The sequence below is a fragment of the Dioscorea cayenensis genome, chromosome 6, assembly GCF_009730915.1.
Source record: "Dioscorea cayenensis subsp. rotundata cultivar TDr96_F1 chromosome 6, TDr96_F1_v2_PseudoChromosome.rev07_lg8_w22 25.fasta, whole genome shotgun sequence".
NCBI classification, from domain to species: domain Eukaryota; kingdom Viridiplantae; phylum Streptophyta; class Magnoliopsida; order Dioscoreales; family Dioscoreaceae; genus Dioscorea; species Dioscorea cayenensis.
The window spans coordinates 4,497,224-4,503,223 of NC_052476.1; positions in this window are offsets into that span (position 1 = coordinate 4,497,224).

Genomic DNA, 6,000 nt, shown 5'->3' on the forward strand with positions numbered 1-6,000 from the left:
CTAATCATCCATGCTTGGATCTTCAAATCTTCAATCATATCTCATGTAATCTTCAATTAATTTCCACATATGATTAGTCTCCTTGAATGGCTCCGCCAATAATTAGCTCTTGGATCTTCCTTTAAATTGTGTTGCTAAATATGGTCTTGATAATCTCATTGGCTTATCCTTGCCTAACTTAGTTTGTGTCTTCAAATAACTTCACACCAAACTAAAGCTTTGTCCTATCTTAGTTTGTGTCTTCAAAAAGCTTCACATCAAACTAAGTTCTATGCGATATTCATGATTTTTCTATTCTTGCCAATGATAGAATATTCTCTCCCTCTTTAATATAGATCTTTCTAAAAGGAGCTCTATCAAAGATATGATTTATCATCACGGATCTTACCAAGGATAGATAAACATACTTTAAATAAAACTTGCATTTCTTGAAGAGATCCTTTAGATTTGATATACTTTCCAAAAATAGTTGATCATCACATGACTCCATTGAGAGAAATATCTTCTAAACACAATCTTCTAAACATCATCATCCTAGTCATTACTTCTTTAGCTGAGTCATTATTGCCACGTCACTTTCCTCTTGCCATGTCACTACTTGGCTTATCAAATAATGCCAATCCATGTCGTCAGACCTAATAATAACAAAAGTTTAATTCTTCCAAATTATGAGATCTAAGTGTTTTTCTTTCTTCTTTTGTTATGCAATATTTATACATCTTTTGAATGGATAAAAAATATTGTCAATTAGAAAGTTAAATTTGTAATTGTTTAATTGTTCAAATGTTAGTAGTGATATAATATAGTTCAATATAAAATATTCTACTTATGTTATATAAATATATAATTTAGTGTAAATGAACCAAGTTTGTGTGTTTGTTAGTTAGAATTAGTAGTTTCTCTAAATTTTAATGTTACCAATAAATTAAATTTTAAAAATTTATTTAGGATTATTTATTAATAAGATTAATAATTAAAGAACTTGGTCTGGTTATTGAGGTAATAAAAAGGGATAGGTTATTAGAGTTTGTTAATAACCATAACCAATTTAATAGGGAATAAAATGGTACATCTTTACATTATTGATCAATTCAATAAATCAATATTGAAATTGTACATTGGGTTGTGTATTCGTTATTATTTAATTTTATTAATTTATATACTTGTTATTTACTTTGTCTTATTTTGATTTACTTCAATTTTAGTTTTATAACCCCTATTTTTTAATTTAAAATTTTTTAAATTTGATAAAAAAAATTAAAATTTACTGATCTCTGTGGACTTGACCTTTCTCACTACTATATACAATATATTTATGTTAATAAAGCAAGAATTATTTTGTTGGTTTTGGTACCCACTAAATTTTGGTGTTGTTGCTAGGAATTAGTACTAAAGCAAATTTATTTCTTTTATGCATCGATCTCGTTTTACGAATGAACTTCAATAAGATCTAGAAATTGATTGAATAACTAGGAGATTAAAGAGAAGGCCAAATTCTGTAATAAGCAATTATTTTACTCTTTATCTCCTAAATTGGCATAAGCAATGAAGCAATAATGGCTACTTAGGAGAGAACTTTGAGAGAATTGACAGCATTGAATTTGACTCAACAACCTCTTTGCATCAAATATCTAACTTTAAATATAGGTTTTGAGTTAAACTATGGCCTAATACATCCGTTGCCTATTGTGGCCTTACGAATGAAGATCCTCACAAGCATTTGAAGGAATTTCACGTATTGAAACTGCAAGGTGTATCTAAAGAGCAAATTAAGCTACATACTCTTCCATTCTTATTAAGTAAGAAAGCTAGAGATTGCCTATTTTATTTTACCTCACAAGTCCATTACTACATGGACAAACATGGTGAAGTTCTTCTTTGACAAATTCTTTCCTGCCACAAAAGTTGCTAGTATAAGAAAGAGAATATATGGAATAAAGCAAATATGAGTATTGGGAAAGATTCAAGCAATTGTGTGTAAGTTGCCTTCAATATGGGATTTCTAAACAACTTATTCAATATTTATTGAAATGAGGATAATAAATGCAACTAATTAGAGGTGCTATAGTGAATTAAACACTACAAGCTGCTAGAGATCTAATCACCACTATGACTACCAATTTATAAAAATTTTGTTTTATGTAAAACTTACTTTCAAGAAGGGGGAATAAGGTAAATGTTTGAATAGTAAATCTCTAACCTAAATCTTTTTATTCAACAGATGTCTTTGAGAAGTATGCAATAAGTTAAGGCCTATGAGAGTTGTGGTATTTCTATCCACCCAACTGCATGTGCAAAACACTTCAAGAGGATATTCAAGAACAAGCCCATGTGATTCTAGGATTTCTTGGTCCACTACCAAGATAATATGATGTTTTCTTAAACACTTATAACTCAAGATGGAGATATCATCCTAACCTTACCTATGAAGCAAGGCCACTGATTTTTCCAATATTTTTCATAGTAGACCAATGGATCAACCACAACAGATTACTTCAAAGAGAAGTATGTCTTTTAAAAATATGGTTAAAGTACTAATGAATAACTCATAATAATTTAAGTTTTCCAAAATTTGGAAACATAAATTAGTTAGTTGGCATCATCTATTAGTAGATTGGAATCACAATATAGATTATCTCACAAATCCAAAACAAAAATGTTAATGCAATTACGTTGTGAAGTGGAAAAGAGTTGAAATAATCCAAAAGTAGTAACAGTATAACATGCAAGCATGCCTTGATATAAAAAGAAGTGCTAGCTCCCCAACAGCAATCCAACTAACCTAAAGTAGTCAGTGATGAATAACTAAGAGTTCTAGTAACTAAGTCTCCTAATAGATTTGCTAAATCTAAGAAAATGGAAGAGAAAAAGAAATTCTTGAGATTTTTTGTGAAGTAGAGATAAACATTCCCTTGATGCAATAAAAAAAGTATCTCCTTATGCAAAATTTCTCCAAAATTATGCACCAATAGAGGAAAATTGAAAGGGAGTGAGAGGATAATTGCAACAGATCACTCGCTCATAATGCTTTTTACTCGCAGTTGTTATTTCTATAGTACTTTGCAAAAACCAGAAATACACAAGGGCATCCACGCGGCATGTGACTACACCTGTGGCTAGTGGAAATGCCACACGGGCTCCCTAAACGGTCATGTACAAGCTCAAGAGAACTCCCTGACCATATATTATGTAAAAACACGCACAAACGATCATTCTACAACCACAAATTCTACAAAAACAAAAACTCAAAACAAACTACTACACACACAAAGGTAAAAAAAATAAAATAAAGTGAAACAAAAGTACTTAGCATCACACTTTGTTTGTTATGCTTGGTAGTAATATGAATTCTCTTGTATTGAGATTGAAGTGCATTGATCTAAATACAAGGAATGGTTGGGTATCACTTCCAAAATCAGATACTGATAATATTTCTTCTATATTTTATATTTTTCTTAATTACAAAAATGTGCTTAGCAATGTTTGGAAGGATTGGTAAAGATTTTGGAAATTAAATGTCACCCTAAGAGCTAAATTTTTCATGTGGTTGATAGTTTCAAGAAAGATGGAAAAAATGTGGTTTCTTGCATGTTATTTATTTGGACCTCGCAACTATGTATATTTTGTAGTCTTGAATATGAAATTGTTGACCATATTTTCAATTCTTGCTTCAAAACCCAATGTGTCTAAAACATGACGGGAGAGATGATTAGCAAGGAAATCGATTTTCAAATAGAATTTCATCTTGCCAACAAATCTAGCTGTTGGCAAGAGATTAATCAGTTTAATAAAGTCAAATTTGTGGCCTCTGTGATTATTACTATGGTGTGGTTAATTTAGAAGTCTAGGTGTTAGAAAAAATAGAGGATCCGTGGGGAAAGCAATGAGACAATAAAAACACATAAGATTTACTGAGGGTTTGGTAATGTCCTACGTCCCTCGGAGTGGAGCAGCCGTATTCCTCTTATTCACTCGTCTCTCCTCACGGTTAAGACAAAAGACCAGGGTTACAAATATTTATAGGTAAAACCTAAATTTATCCAAATACAAACCTATCTAGATCCTAACCCTATCTGGATCCTAAACATATCCAGGATCTAAACCTATCCGGATACAATTTACAAGATTATAAAATCATAATCCTAACCAGATACAAATTACCTTTTGTATCCTCATGGCGGGCGTTTCCCGCACCCCAACTTATCAAATTGATGCTCCCATAGATATGACAGATGTTATCACGTCACTTCACTTCATTCTCACATCTGCTCATTTACTTGTGTATATGAGTCATACATAACACTAGGTGTAATCTCATTTTTCCAATGACAATCATCCAAACTTCTAGTGGATTACAAGCATACCTATTAATCATAGAGTTGAATATTCAATTTCAGCCAAATGTAAAATGGAGAAGACATTGATCTTCTCTACTAAACCCTACCCCTGGGCTTTCTCTTGTTTTCGTATGCTTCTTGTCTTGCTAAATCATCTGCAAAGGGTGCAAATATTTTCCATCTAAGATACTAATAACTTTATCTTTATTGCAGAGTGTTGTCAACTATGTGTTGATTTTAATCAGGAAGCTGAATTCATGCCAATTAGTTTACTCATAATTGAGTTAAGATATGGATTATTGCACTATAGCACAGCAATCAAATTTATGTATTCATTTTTTTTTATTGGCCTGGTCTATTACACCCATCTTATATATTTAACATAATTTGTTTATTTTAAAAATTCAATTATAAGTGAATGCTAAAAATGAAATGAAGTTTGAAGTTTGGGAAACTAATTTATACTTATTTATATATAATTAAAAATTTTAAAAGGAATTCTACAAAGATAGTGTCAGTAAAAATTAGAGGAATAAAGAATACAATGAGGGGGCGTTCATTTCAGGGAAAGTGGGGAAGTGGTGAAGCTGGTCCGACTTCCACCACTTCGTGTTCATTTGTCTTCGAACCGGGGAAGTGTCACTTCCCCATCAGAAGTGGATTTTGAACTAAAACCCACTTCGGTATTTTTCTTGAAGTCGGGCGGTGAGACAATCTATAAAAACTAACTTCCTTTCACTCCAAAAATCTTTTTCAACTCATGACCTGTCATCCAACACCTAAATCTTTCGATTTTTATTCTCACTTTCCCGACTAAACGAACATCGTAAATCCTGTGGTTGATCACTCCCCACTGCCGCGAGTGGCACTTCCCACTTCCCGACTTCCCCACTTTCGCCCGAAATGAGCCTCGAGCTTTGCTTGTCCTTGGAAATAGTTATTCTTAAATTCTACTTTGCCTATTAAATCCATGTAATTTTTTAATATAATTTAATTACTAATTTTCTTTTTAAAAAGCTAATTTTCCACATTGTTTTTTTTTCAGTTTAAAACATAACTATTACAAATATAAAAAAATAATTCGCTGATTATCTCCTTCATAAAAAAAATTAAGATTAATATAGTTGTATTTATAAGTCAATAATTTTGGACTCCAATCCATTTATAGCCAATGATAGTCCACCCAACAAAGGTCAAGTTTGTTAGTACATCAATATCTCCCTCTCCAACATCACTAAAAAAATAAATTATTGGTGCAATTTTGGAAAATAGTCAATATTATTTATTTGTTTAATAAGTTATTATTAAAAATAAAAAATATAATTTTTTAAATTCCTAAATTACCCTTATGTTTCTGTTTCCATTGATGAGATGCATGAAGGGGCTTTCGAGTTTTTTTTTTATATTAATTTTATATTAAAAATCGGCATGAAAATTGAATCAAAACCAAACGGAAAAAGGTTTAAGAATTTGGGATTTTTCAATTAAAGTTTGGGAATCTAAAAAGATAGCTAACTATCATTTAAAGGAGAAACATATCTTGTAAAAGTTGATCAATTATTAGCCACTACTTTAGATGTGCCCTTAAAAGAGTTTGAGCATTTTTGTAACGCCTCTGAAACATTTAATTCATTGTTCTATTTTTCATAAATTTAGTTTTGTT